At 43.8% G+C, this 14,955-nt stretch overlaps 2 long non-coding RNA genes across 3 annotated transcripts; both read left to right on the forward strand.

Moving 5' to 3' along the window:
* The first annotated feature begins 604 nt into the window (after positions 1-604).
* Positions 605-4,155, forward strand: LOC133624674 (uncharacterized). Of its 2 annotated transcripts, XR_009818037.1 has the most exons (4): positions 605-1,738; positions 1,888-2,156; positions 3,448-3,555; positions 4,127-4,155. It is a non-coding gene; the product is annotated as an uncharacterized LOC133624674 (long non-coding RNA). The 2 variants fall into 2 exon arrangements; XR_009818036.1 differs by having other exon boundaries at positions 605-2,156.
* LOC133624675 (uncharacterized) lies at positions 4,153-6,289 on the forward strand. Its single transcript, XR_009818038.1, has 3 exons — positions 4,153-4,273; positions 4,362-4,436; positions 6,182-6,289. It is a non-coding gene; the product is annotated as an uncharacterized LOC133624675 (long non-coding RNA).
* Positions 6,290-14,955: the final 8,666 nt, after the last annotated feature.

Raw genomic sequence — 14,955 nt, forward strand, 5'->3', positions numbered from 1 at the left:
CTAGAGTAACCCTCACAAGGAGTACCAGTTTGTTTCAGTAAAATACAGATTTCAAGAGAGATCCTGGTTACAAGGAAGATCATGTTCCAGGTAACAAGGGCTCTGATACCTCCTTTTATTCACCCTATCTTCTATAGTCCTCTCTCACATTCATTTCTTTTTTTTTTTCACACATTCCCTATCAATCTCTCTTCTCCCAAGAGTCTGTTCCTGTACCTGGGGACTTTAATCTCTCTCTTTGCATTGGCTTGGATGACATTACACCAGGCCTCTTGTCCTCTTTTGAGAGAGAGAGACAGTAAACCTCTCTTATCTTCAACAGGTTAAGTGCTAACCGTGGTTTTCTGTAACCCACATCTCTGTGTCCCTGTTTTTCCTGGAGAGGTGAAGAGGGGCATAGAGGGAAGAGGCAGAACTACTGAAAAAAAAACACTCACCAGCCCTTTCAACATATTTTGGAAAGGAAGGGTGAGGGAACAAGAGAGATCCTAATCTTAATATTAGCTGCTTACATACAACAGTGGTGGGTGTGGACTGGAAAGCTCAGTAGCTGTCTAGATGTTAGATTAGGCAGATTGTTTGCCTTGAGATGGACAGATGGGAAAAGGCAAGAAAGAAGAGGAGGAGAAGGAGCAGAAGGGTGTAAGGAGAGCAATGGAAACAAAAGTTCAAGCAATTTGCGGAGAAGACAGAGATGGAAACAGGAATTGGGACAGGTAGGACAGAGGATGTAAGAAAAAAAAGAAGATAAGAAGATGAAAGCCATGGGAGTTAACCCAGCTCCTATTAAAGCTGACAGCATTACTCTTTAGAGATAGCAGGCTTGGCTTATAGGGAGATTTTGAAATAGGACAGAAGGAGGAAAGGAGGAGTGACAGATGAAAGACAGGCAAAAAGAAAGAGCAAGGAATACACTAAAGTGGAAATCCAGAGGTGAGAGTGTTGAAACTGAACACCGAGAAGCATGCTTCATACACTGGTAATATGCTGGAAAAGGGAAGGAAGACTGAAACCAGAGCAAAGAAGAATGCGTGAGATCATTTTGTGATTTCAGATTTCCATCCCTTCTGGCTGTGGAACTGAGGCCTCGAGAAGAGCCTGTGGCACATGTGAAGATGTGCAGGGGAGAAAATAATTGCAAACTATAACATGTATTATTTTATGCAGATTAGATGTGACTTTGCTTTTCTCTTAAGCTTTATGCTCCAGAAGTTGAGTGGGGTGGTACAACGTGCTGAGGAACTGAGTAAGGAAGATGAGGAGTAGCAAATAAAAGGGCTGATGACCAGATGGTTTGCTACAGATCTGTGTCTCGCTGTTGATTGACTCTGATGTCTCAGGAAATGAAAGCCTCAACTGAAGCTGGGCACTATGAGGATTGTCTTCAACGTGTTTTCTCTAGCGTGTGGATTCCCTGCTGACAAAGCATGACCTCATGCTTTGATCTTTGCCCTGGGGAGAGTGCAAATACTGAGCTGCCTGTTCACACAAAACCTGCAGAAGTTGGGTACCTTTGGCTGCATCCAGACTCCAAAACCTCGCAACCCTCTGTGTTTCTGAGTCTCATAACCTTACTGTCACCCCATGCAGGTGCAAATCATAGCCAAATGTCAGTGCCTCTGTCCCTTTCAGCCCCAGGCTCTGGTTTCCGGAGGAGGGAAACACGCACATGGGACATGTGGCACGCTCCACTTGATAAAGCAGCATGTGCTACTTCCATGGTTGCTTAGCCCAGCAGGTAAGTGCAGTTGGAAATACCAGCTCCTTTGTAAAATCCACGTGAAATAGGATGATGGATTCAAAACTTGGTAGGGGAGATGTAGGCATTCATGCATGCGTAGAGAAAAATCATGTGGACTGTTTTAGTCTTTTTTTCCTGAGAGCCAGGTTTAAAGCAAGGATCTTGACCAGACATCCTTTCTGGAGAGAAAAGACAGCAATTGGTTGCCTATGAAGACAGACCAAGTTGCATAGGTCATATGGGGTGCTGGTCTCATGCTTACACCTGGAAGAAGACAGGTCCAAAACTTCAAAGGGGTTCATGATGCATGAGGATCGACTACCTGAATGCTTCCAGGGCTGGTGCTGAGATCTGCCTGCTGCAACCTGGGGGAGTTCCCTGCTGGGAGTTGAGATGAGAGAAAACTGACTGAAATGTAAGCAAGATATGTGTCTGGGGGGCAGCCTGTTGTTTTTGCTCCATTGCTTCTCTGTTCCTCCATGACTCAATCAATACAGTGGCTCTGTGAAGGCTCTGGCTCCCACTTTTTCCAGACATACACAGGGTCCTATGGGGAAAATGCTGATGGACTAGGTCAGACCTGCTCCAACAGCCACAGCTGGGCTACTAATGGGAGAAATATTACGCACCCCACAGACTGGTAACACAGCTGGTATTACCTGCCACAATGAGGGAAATGTTTGTGCTGAGACAAGACACTTTTCCATGTGCTCTGTCTTCTTGCCTATGCATTTCTGTGACATGAGCAAGATCTGGTGAGATGATCTTATTTTTCTCCTCAGCATCCTGGCAGACATGGTTGGGAGTGGTGTACATAGCTTCACTGTCTGAACTCCCTGTGCTCAGCCCCAGAGCTTAAAGCACAACCCCAACAGGAAAAAAAGGTCTTACAAAAACAGGACCTCAAGCTTTAAGAAGCCTAGTAGGTTACGGCAACACACTTTGAAGAAAGAAATACAAGCAGATAAATACATTCCATTACGTATGCTTCTTAAACATTTGGTGTGGTGCTGAGAGCATTTGATGTGTACAAATCACAGTTCCAAACTGCCAAAGCGAATTCCTAAGCCTCCCTTTCTTGTAGCGTCCCTTCCTGCCTCATCAGACAGATATAGTGGCAGAAAGAGTGGCAGAAAACAGCTACCATGACTCTTCAATTTTTGATCCCATCCCTAGTGAGATTGCCATAAGGTAGGATATGGGAAATATACTCTCAAATCTTTGTTAAAGCTGAAAAATAAAGATGTGTGGGGGTTTGGCCACAGCCATCTACAATTTTAGATCTCTCGATTTTTCCTCTTCCTGGGCCATTGCAGCTGTATATGCAGCACAAACTCCCCGAAGGCTGGAGGGCTTTTTGTTTCATTTTCAATCCTGGTGGATTTTGTTCACCATTCTTCAGTCTGTTTATTGATTCTCAGCTTTTTTCATGCCTTTAAGTGCCTTTTACTTTGTGCTCCTCCCTTTCCTATCTTCCCCTCCCCTCAAAACATATCAGCCTGGATTCTTTTAGGCCGAACCTCAGTTTATTTATTGCCTTTTTAGGAGCATGGGTGTTTTTTTCCTAAGGCTTGTTGCAAGACAGTGGTCCATTAAGGGGTTTTTTTCCACACTGCAGAGAAGGCTTTGCCTGTTTTCTCATGGTATTTCTGGCAGATTCACAACTGTTTAAAGACAAAATGTACTTTTTTTTTTTTTCTCATCAGTACAGTTTTCGGTCCTTGAGACTGAAGCAAATTAGAGCTGTGTGCAGACGGATGGAGGAGGGGTCCCGGTTTCTGGATACTTTTCAACTCTGGGACAGAGCATAGCAGGTTAGCAAATTGTTGCTAGAGACTATTTCTGCATGGGGCAGTTCTTGAGCCCCAAGTAATCCCCTGTGAGTGCCAGGACTGGCTGTGCTGTTTGGCTGCTGATCTGACACTTCCCAGCACTTGAATAACTGCTACAAAGCAGCTATTCCAGAAACAACACTGCTGTGAGAAGAATGAATTTATTTAAGCTTTCTACGTTATTGTTGAAAAAGTACAGAATATAATGCATGAAATTTGCTCTGTGTTCATGCTTGTGATAAGGAGTAAGGTAAAGCTTTGCCAATATTTGTCTCTCTTAACAACAACAAAAAAAGCCAATGAAAGTGCTTCCTGGCATATAACATGTTTGACATGCCTCCTGCCTGTTGGGGTATTTGAAAGGCTAACAAATACCCAGTAACCAGAATGCTCTCCTCCCTGAGAGAAGACAAAAAAGCTTGGGGGACAGCAGGGGTTGTGCAGTGCTGCAGTGGCTGCTGTGTCTTTGTCCTCAGCATCTACTGAGACTCTGTGAGTCTTCACACTCCAATCCCACTTCTCACCCTGTACTCTCTTTCTTTCCATGCTTCAGATCAGTAAAGGAAACACTGCACAGTCCCAGCCATACTCAAGGTGGTATTGACCCATCAAGGACTTTTCAGGAGTCTAGTGCAGACTATTAGTGCTGGACTAATAACTTGTGCTTTATTCATGATCCTAAATGTGTTTTCAAAACCAGGTAACTCTTTTCAGCCATCCTCCTTTAACCCCTTCCTCATCCCCATCCCTCCTCCATTTCTTACAAGCCAAGTGTTGCTTGCCTTCAGGTCAGGGCAAACATGAAGGCACAGCATTGATGGGAGGGATCTACGCTGTCTTCACACTTCCTTATGCAGGTCCAGGTATGTACAGCAATACTTCACTCCTTCTTATATAATTCTCTGCAATGTGTCTTCTTCATTGCTGTTTTTGATTAAGGTATGCTAAAAAAAAAAAGTAGAAGTGATTGGATTGCACTCCCCTGATTATCCTCCTGCTAACATAATTCATTGTCATTTAGAACATAATTCGCTGCTAGAGACGTGATTAGCTTGGATTAAGACACCATTAAATAAACAAGGCTAGATAAGAGTAAAATGGCTGCAAAAAGGAAAAGAAAAAAAAAAAAAAGAGAGACTTTGTGCATCATCTCACATCTTGTAATTAGCCATTATGGAAAAAGAAATACCTAAACATTTCCGAAGGGATAAAGGAAGCCTTGAAACAATCTATCCACTGCTTTAGAGTGCAATCTATGGTCTTCAAAACAGGAAGGATATAAAGATTTACTGAGGGCTGCCTGTATATCTCCTACACAATCTCCTTGATGGTTTTCTCACTCTCCTAACCTAATGAATGCTGATGTAGTGTTCACTGGCTGTGAACACCCAGGTGTCTAGTCAAAGCTACCATTCTCGAGCTCTGTACTGTTTGTCTCATAAAATGGGAAAGATTAGGAAAATTAAAGTCTTGTCCTTTTTTTGGCGTTCTTCTCTGGAGTAAATGGAGGTCGAGGTGATAAGCTTCTCAGCTTTTTTTACAATGCTATGAAGTCAAGGAAGGTATTGCTTTGACTGATGAATTGAAGGATGAGTTCTGCTTCAAGAGCTTCTGGTATTCACTTTTCTATTATAGCCCAGTGGAATATCCATTTTCCAATGCAGAACTATCTTAAAACAGTTAGAAAAAGTTACCATGAGCAGAAATAGAATACTGTTAACTAAATGTATGACTAAACCTTTATGTTAGGCATGAAATGAGAGTTTACAACACTTTCTACATATCCTTATTAGACCTAAGGACAGATTTAGCCAGGAAGGAGAGTGCATCACTGTAAAAACTGGATTTTTAACTCTCCCCAGCCAGAATCTCTCAGAGTCTTACTCTGTCTCCCTTATTTATAGTGTAATAGAAAAAGTAACATGGTTTTGAATTGTTCAGAGGGCGTACTTCCAAGTTGCCTTTGTAAAGCATAAAATAAGTGCACTCCCAAGCCTTTGTTTTGTAAGTTACATGACCTGCTGCCTTTTGTTGGCATTAATTTGGCTGTTAAATTTGATCTACACTTCACTGAGAACAGATTTCTTGGAATTGCAGCTCTGCCCAAAACTCAGGAGCTGCGTAAGAAAGTGTTTAAAAGCTGTAGGTTTAGACAGTGGTCCACATCTAAGCTTTCTTCAGCAGGTGTAAAAACTCAGAATTAGAAACTTAAATATAGAACTGGCTGATGATTACCAGCTTGGTAAATTTGTCCCTTTTTTGCAATGCTTTTGTGAAGAAACATAACAAACAGAGAAAATTTTGTACTGTAATTTGGCTAAGTGTGTCTGAGATAGAATGAAATTTGCTCAATATGTATTTTCCCAGTTTGAAAAAGTCTGAATGAACTCAGAGGTGTAATTTGTTGACCAACTTGGAAGAGGTGACCTGTTGGGTTCTATTGACTTTCCCAGAATAGCTGGAAGAGACTGGCAGGGGGATGATGACCTGCAGACCAAGACTTTTGGTGGAATACAATCATTCTGTGTTGACTTTTGCATGACATTAGAGGTGGTATTTCATTTACATACTTCTGTTAAGTAAGCAGATGATTCTTATCTTGCTTTAGCCCTGTGTAGCACAACCATGAGTGCCTGGGGTGTGTGCAAGGATATGAGAAGCATGACTACCATACCTCGGAGGGACATGGGATGGAATGCTTAGTAGGAAATATAAAACAACCCAGCTATGCCTGGTTCCCTCAAAACTTGATTTGAACAGGTGAGATTCCTTCCATTGATACAACTACATCTACTTCCAACAGCAGCCTAGAGAATTAAATCTTAAAGGAAAAAAATCAAAGGGTAATATGATGAAAATCTTGAAACTGTGCCTGTGCAGCATATGGTAGACAATTAGTGTGACCCTTCACTTGTTAGCAAGGCATGGGAGCCTTGAGAAGGAACCCAAGCAACCCCAAATTGTAGCATTTCACAGTACAAATCTACCTCAAAAAAAGAGTCTGGTTAACTTTAGCCTCAATTGTTTTGCTTCCTGAGTGTGCCCAAACTGGGTCAGATGAATTTAATGATAGAATAAGTTGTTATGACTTCATTGCTCTTTCTCTAAACCAGATCCAGCTATCCCTTGGAGATGTGAGCTGGGACAGCCTTTGCTTTACAAACAGGAGCATTCAGTAGATTCTAGCTGTAACAACTTGCCTTTTGGGGTAGGTGAACCAGAAATCATCCATCCTGATAAAAGGGTCATTTCACAGGGGCAGTGGGATTTGCAGCACCTAAACTGACTACACTCTGCACACTGCCAGAAGATGCAGGTTTGCAGCAGTCCCTGCTGTGGTCTGGGTTACATTACAAGGAAACAAGCAGGGGGATGTGTCAGTCACCTCTGAGGACTGAGCCTGTGGTAATCAGAAAGCAGTCCTGCCCCATGATTTAGGTACAGTTGCAAGGGAGCAAGGTATAGCTCTGTCTGCACAAGTGCTCCAGGCAGCTCAAGGTCTCTGTCAGCCAGGCTTAACATGTGTTAGAGAGGTGTATCAAAGCTGGTGGTATCCTTCCTGTGCCGGGTAGCTTGTTTCAGGTTCTGCTCGAGTGTACCCAGGCAGTGGCTCAAACAGAGGCTCAGAGCCTTGCACTGGCATTTTCAGAACATTGTTTTTCCTAGAACAACATTGTACCTTAGCACTTGCTGATGCCTCAGACGGATCTTTCTTCCTGTTTGTGGCCTGGGGATCTCCCTGGCAGCAAGCAACTGCCATGCTGCAAATGAGAGAGGATGACCTCAAAGGCAGATAGGCAGGCAGACTCACTGCTCAACTCCTTTCATGACTGCTGGTGTTTTTCATCAATAGTAACAACAAAAGCCCAGCAGATCACCTGTTTGCACGGAAGTCCATATATTTCTGTGTATCTCAGCACAGATTGCCAGGAGCTTCTACTTCCTTATTATAAAACTTGCTATAACATTGTAAATTGCCTTAATTTTCCTCCAGACTTGTTTCTCACAAGAGCAGAAATGGTGCCTGTAGAGAGGAAAAATAGAAGGCTTGGTAGGATTTTGTTGTCTGAGATTCTGCTTTTTCACTCTTATCCCCAGGTAGGGAAGTCTCGGGTTTTTAGTGAGCTGAAAACGTGGTGAAGTGTTTTACAGCAGCTTTTTCCCAGCCCAGAGCTGAAACTCCCACCTCACCTCTGGATCTCTCTAGCTGCTGAAAACAGAATCTCAGATCCCACACAACCAAGAATTTCAGTAGTATGACATCTGGATCCAAAATTAACAATCACAGTGTTGCCCCTTCTCAAATTCTGAGACTGATCTCAAGCCAGCATACCTGTCACAATAGAGAGCCACCATCCAGAAGGCTGTTAAGCAATGCACTTAAAAGAACTGAGCAACTAAAGGGTGAGAGCTGGGAGGCAATGAGGGGCAGCTTTCTGAACCACCACCCAGCCATAAGTGACCAGGCTGCCCTTTCCAGTCCATTTCCAAACAAAGTCAACCCAGGAAATTAATTAACATCTCTGTCACCGAGAGAGTAAACTCATCCTTTTGATATGCCCTTAAAGCCAACTGGAATCCGTCAGACAGACAAGTGCTTGGTCCCAAGTGCAAAGGAGCAAACTTCTGTGATTACTCCTTACCGGGTTAGATGCAAAGTCACACAGTTAATAGCTCAGCCAAGGGCTCAGCTGCAGAGCAATGTACTCCACACCTGGCCTTGGAGGTTCACATCAAACTTACTAGGTGGATTGCTTTTATTTCTCAGTGTACAGAAAATACTACCCTCGATGTTTTTGCTTACATGATTAAACCCTGCACACACTGCCACTATATGCTCCTATGGCAAATAAGTACAAGCTGCATCTGTAACTTGTGAATTAAACCCTGTCCTGCTCTGTGTCGCAGCTCTGCGCTCTCCTGCATGACTGAGTGGTGTATTTTGGGACTTGTGTTAAAGGCAGATCCCTTTTCTCAATGGAAAATTTTAAACTATTCCCACTAGTGACATCACGCCTTCTCCACTCCTACAGCCACAAAGGCATATATTGATAGGCATGACATTTTCCTTTAATGCTGTCATTGTTTCCAGCATTTTGTTTGGGTTGTTGTTGGAAGCCAGAAAAACAAGACAAAAGGCAAAGTATGTTAAGGAGGAGACCCAGCTTGCATGTCCTGAGAGAGAGTCTCAGGCTCCAGACAATTTTCATGGAATTTGTTTTCGACAGGGCTTCTCCTTAGTGACTTAGGATGATGCTGTCATTCAAACCCCTGAAACAACCACCTCCTTATTGCACTTGCTGCAGTCCAATGCTTGGGTTTTGGTTCACCATCCAGGAATCTGGCATGGGGTTTTTTGAGCCTTTAAAAAAGATTTACGTCAGCTTCACAGAAGATCATACTGGAGTTCTTGAAGCCATGCCAAGTTTGCCTTGTGAGTTTCTCAGGACAAGGACACAGCATCCTCAAGGGATATTTGTGCATATGGTACAGGGCATCGTATGGAAGGGGAATGCTGCCCTTTGCACTGTGTACCTTTTGCAAAGTGATAGCAGAGGTTAGAGTGGACTTTAGTTTTGCTTCTTACAATATTGATCCAAGTTCCACGTTGCTGTCCTTTCAGAGAAATTGGGCAGGGGGCTGGATAATGAGTCTCCTAAATGTGTTAATCATCAGGAAGGAGAGGACTGATGAGCACAGCTGATAGAAGCGAGCTCTTGGGATACGTATGAGGATCCTTGTAAGCTGCAGCTCTTTCCACAGCAAGGTAAAACTCTTCCACACAGTAATAAACACTTCTGTAGATGAATCTTCTGGAGTTTTCTAATCATCCTACTCTCGTCCCTTCTTGCCTCTTCAGATTATTCTTTTTTTTTCTTTTTCTTCCTGAGAATTACCCACAACACTTCCAATAAGCTGCTGTCCTGAATCATGTGTTAGTTTATAGATAGATAAACTGACTGTTACATATTTCATTAGATATTCCTTAAGAGTTGCTTTGTGTCTAAGGGAGTTTGCAGACATCCATATAAGCCCCTCTTAAAAGTTAATTTGTTTGGCAGTCTGGACAAAACAATACTCCAAAGATTAATAAGCATGAAATGAATGGCTTGGTAAACCTGAGCTAAATGATCATTTGGAAAAGGGAGCAGCCACTACTCTATTACATACTGCTTCTGTTAAACCTGAACAAACCTGCTACCTAAGTGGGGAAGAGCCCAGAAGAGAGGTTGCTCTAGGTCTTGTCTCTCTGTCTTGTCTTGTCTCGCCTCTGGCCTTGGTCACACTAATGCTTGAACTGCTTGGCAGACTTTTGTAAGCTCTGCTGGCCTCTGCATGGAGAGGAACCCTGATGTTTTGTTTTGGGTTTTGGTTTGATTTTTTTTCACAAACCAAGACTCAGGTAGTTGAGATGTGACAAGAAAGCACCATGAGGGCTTCTCAGCACAACCTCTGGTTGTGGAAATGAGACTGCAGAACATGACTCTGCTTGCCCAGGCTTGCCAGAAATCAAGTGCCACTTGGGGTTCCAGGAAGACCACCAAAAGTCTTTCTGGGGCTTTGCTTTGTCCTTTGCTTTAAATGGGGATGGGGGAGGGTTGGCTGGCGATTGGTTGGTTTTTTTCTTTTCCTTTTTACAAAATGCATTTGATGAGTGCCTACTGCAGAGAAATCACCTGTTGGTGCTGAGAACAGTGAGGAAGCAGAAACTCCTCCTGACAGTGGCCAAAATCTCCCCCTCAGACAGCAACAGGGAGGTGGGCAGGCACAGGCAGAAGTTCAGTGCTGCTCCCACTCATCCCCAGTGGCTCTCTGCTTGAGGTGTGGCTGGCCATGTGGGGCAGCAGGGAAGGTACCAGGGTTGGGGAGACAAAGGATGAAGGCTGGGATATGCATCTCTTATTGCAGGCTGTGGTCAAAGCTCACCCTCTGCTCTTAGAGTCCCTCAACCCCTTGTCAGCTACTGGCACTGAGAAACTTGCTCAGCCTTTTTTGTCTTGCACTGGTCATACCTGGTTGACAGATTTTCAAGTAGCAAAATTCTGCCTGCTGCCCACACTCCTACAGAGACCAGAGTGGTGACGGCTGTGTGTGTGCCCCGATGACATGATATCATACTTCCACAGAAATTGTATTTATCATTTTTATGGCTTTTCCCTCCCCTACCAGACTGACACGGAAGTTGAATCAAGCTTGTGGTTACGTTGAGTCCCCTGTGCTTTAAATGGACCATTTTCTCGGTCTGAGATACTGCTGCAGAGGACATTTGTTCCATTTTGTCTACCACCAACACCGAAGAGGATCGTTTAGTCTGTTACATATATGTATCACATGCTCTGGGTGCAGCAGATATCAGCATGGGGCTGAAGTCAGGGGAAAGTAGTATGCCAGAAAATGGGAGAGAGGGCTAGGGGCATATGGCTAGCATGGGAGGGGGGATATGAGAGAAAGACCTGGCAGCAAAGTAAGTTGAGGCCAGGCCAAGCCAGGGCCTTACTTAAAATGGCCTTTGTCATCTGGCAGCAGCAATTCTACATGACCTTTTTAGTTTACTTCTACCATTGAATTACTTTAAGCAAACAGAAGTGAACCAGAATGACCTTGCCTTTTGCCTCAGTTTTGGCTTAGGGAACTTGCCCGTCTCTGGCAAGTCTCCAGAAAGACAGCTTGTGTGCTTGTGTCTGTGCCTGCACGTGTGCTCTGGTGGATACTATTCCTTACTAAGCCCTGGAGAGATTTGTGGATGTTTTAACCTTAAATCCTGGCTCTGTACAAGCCAGTTGTGCATTGTCAGCTGTGTGGTGTCCCTTTGCATAGCAGGTTTTCTTAACTGAGGTTGCATGGGACAGGGTTAGGGTGAATGGCCAGGGAAGGTGGCTAGGGCTCTCCTCTTGCCCTGCTACTGTGTAGCAGGTTAGAGGAGCACATCAAACAATCTTAAGCATTAAAAAACCAGCTTGTTGGGGAGGAGCTGTATGGCTGCCCAGGATACCTGTTCTATCTCCTGTCCCAGAGTGTTTGACCCCAGCAAGGGGCTTCAGGGTTTGCCAATCCAAAGTCACAGTTCAGGTCTGCATCTCCAAGACCTGAGAGCTGCACCTTCACTGAGACCAGAGGGTTTGGGATCTTGGCCAAGAGGAACCTGATAATAACCCTAAAAGAGCTGATGCAGCAATTTCTGATAAAATTGCAGGTCCCATGTGAAAAACTACTTGAGAGTTCAGGATCCTGCTTGTCAAGCTGGCTGATGCTAGGCAGTCCCGGGTGACTCCGGGTAGAGCCTGGAGCATCTCCCTTGTGCCCACCTTTTCCCAGGCTACAAGTACTGGGAGAGACCCTCTTGACATCCCTGATACCAGCCAGCAGCCAGAGGGGACCAACCAAGCATCCTTGGAGCCTCAGGGATTTAAATGAAACATGTCTAGACCTCTGAATTGACAGCTCTCTTCTCCTTCTGGCTCCTTTCATCTCGAGGAAAGGAAACCAATTTCCTTTGCAAAGTAATTTGAGCTCCAGGAGTTAAAAGTGCTATTTAAAGAGCCAGGCAATGTTGTTGCACAAGGAGCTTACTGGCTGGAGAAAGCTCTCTGCTTCATCGTGTAAAATCTAGGCTAATAATGGTTTTCTGCCTCACACGAGCTGGTGAGAATTAATTAATTTTAAAAGCAGTTTGAAAAGCAGACACAACATAGGTGCTAGATTTCATTTCTTAACATTCCGCATTCAAAACACAGGACTAATTACTTATGTGCATGGCAAAGGGTGCATTTTCTATGCTAATAATTCAATCTTTATGGTTTAGGTAGTACTTACATTTATCTGTACCTCAAAAAAAAAAAAAAGTTTTGCAGGAGATAAAAATTGTGTGCAGGGCTCTCTTAAGTGTGATGTTTATTATGCTGTTTCAAACTGATTTCATGCTGAGCTTGTCAAGACCAAACATCTGGCTTTTGCTGTAGCACGCGATGCCTCCTGAATTGCCAACTCCCCACTAGGAGGAAGAGACTTGGGAGAAGCGTGTGGAAAGGAACCAGGTTTGTTCCCTGCAGTCTTGTCATCGGCAACAAGAAGATAGAAGAGGTTTGTGCTTGCTGTGGAGGGGGTTGTGGAGCCCATGTAGAGGTCTTCCGGATGCATTGATAAGGATGCAGGGACACATGCTCACCGGAGGGTTTTAGGCAAGCATGACAGGGCCTTTGCTGATGCTTTATCCCCCCTGCAGTTAGACCCTATTTCCAGAGCTCTAACGAGTGATTAGTTTACACACAAAATAGTGAGATCTTGCAAACGTTTTTGGCCATTTTCCAATGGAGGCAGAACACAGGTTTGGGTTTAGACGGGCTTAATTATTTCTCTGTGTATATGTATGCTAATGGTTTAGGTGGGCTGTCCCAGCTGTATATGCTGTGAGTTAGCAATTATCTCTTCCTATGTGCCTGTATGCTAATTAATGTAGAGGATCTTGGCTCTGAGCAGAACCCCTGGATGGATGTCCTGGTAGTGAATATGTTCCATGTTCTACTCTAGAGAAAAAAAACAAAGCAAACCTCTAACAAACTTTAAAAAAAAAAAAAAGGAAATAAAAATCCTTTGGAGTTTTTTCTCCTTGGCAAGTCTGATAAAGATTGAGAGGGATCAAAATACCCCTGAAAATTCTAGCTATGGAGAAGCTTCAGCTATAAGGAGATATAGGTACACACCCTCAAGTATGTAGGAAATGTGAAAGAGGTTCTCTGCTCCAACTTATCTAGGAGTTACAGTAAACTCTGAGACATCCTGGTGCTTCAGCCACATGCACAATAAGGATTTCAACCAAAGACGATGGAAATGGATGGAAAGAATCTCATTTGCTACCTTGGACTTTGAAAGGTCTTGATTTGGAGATCAGTGAGACAGTCATCAGGCTTATGGATGCTAAAATTTAAATGCATTGAAAGTCAAATGGCCTCAGTTTGGGTGATTTTTTTTTTTTTTAAGATAAATAGGTCAGAATGAAGAAAACTTGGTAAAAGCCAAAGTTCAGAGTTGGTCGTTGCTACTGAGCAAAAGAGAACTCTGAAAGGCGATTCAAAATTATAACCAGAAATTGGAGAGGTGCCCATTGTGATAGTCTGAGCTCAGAGGAGATGTAGATAAAAAAGGAAAGTTAATTTTTAACTTTAACTAAGATTTTTGCACGTTAGAAGTTGTGGTGTAATTCCCTGTGGTGCAGCATAATGAGAAGCAGAAATATGTTTAATGATTTCACATTTGTCTCAAAATGTGTGAATCTGAGACTGTTTGTCCCTGGATTTATGTCTGTCTCATCCATGCTTGCCATTGCTTTTCTAAAATTTACTGTCTGCCTCCAGATAAATTCATATTAATACTGGCTTTCCTTTAGCTACCCACACTCTAAGGGGGAGGTAAACAGCAGGCAGATTCTCTCCATCTGGATGGAAGTGCCCATATGCCAATGATATCCATTTCACCTCTGCCCCTCTAGTTGATGTCTCCCATGGGCTCAGGGGGACTATCGCTGCCCGGTGACCCTGTGAGCACCTCTATCAGTTCCTCAGTGCCTGTGTTGCAGTGGTGAATTTCCTTCCAAGGGACACATTAGACTCTTCTGTCTTTTGGGATGATATGCATTTTCTTCCTTGAAATTACATTTTCCTTTTAAGCCAGACTCATGATTTTTGAGACTTCGTTTCAGCTATGTACACATATTGCAAGCTGGAAAAGAAACCTTTAAAAGGTTTGAAGCTGCCACTGACTGTAAGGTAACAAGAGCTGACAGTGAGCTTGGGCACGCACAGAGCTGTAAATCACTTAAATGTATTGCACATAATTTCCTGGTGCCTGGTCTCCTTGGGAGCAGTGCCCTGCTGGGACGAATGTCATCATAGCATGCAAGCTCCCAGGTTTGATGCTTCCTTTTGTTTGTCAGGGAAACAAGGACGCTTGCCACCTGACTGCATTGTATTCTTTCCCTCTTGCAGCCCCAGGGATCTTGTACTTCCTCCATCCCACAAAATGCCCAGTAGTCTATTATGGGTGTGCAGGGCAGGTGGTCCCTCCTCAAGTGCTGCTTCTGAAATGGGCAGACCTGTGGGGAAAGGGTCTCTGAGTGACTAAGGGCACTGTGTTTCCATGTGTCCCCTGGCAACTTGAAATGAAGCCACTCAGGCAGGAGAGAAAAAGCTGTTTACTTCAGTATAGTTTCAGAGAATCTCAAAGCAGTCATTTTTTGAGGTTCTCTCTCAGTGCAACTCCTGCTAAACCACCGAAGTACCAGCAGCCAGCTGTAGCAATCGGCAGCAACAGTGGCTGTCACTGGAGCAGCAGCCATTACCACTTCTGGTAGTGTTGGACTTGGCATGGTGTGGTGACACCACTCCC

Source organism: Colius striatus, chromosome 1, assembly GCF_028858725.1.
Source record: "Colius striatus isolate bColStr4 chromosome 1, bColStr4.1.hap1, whole genome shotgun sequence".
In the NCBI taxonomy this organism is placed as follows: Eukaryota; Metazoa; Chordata; class Aves; order Coliiformes; family Coliidae; genus Colius; species Colius striatus.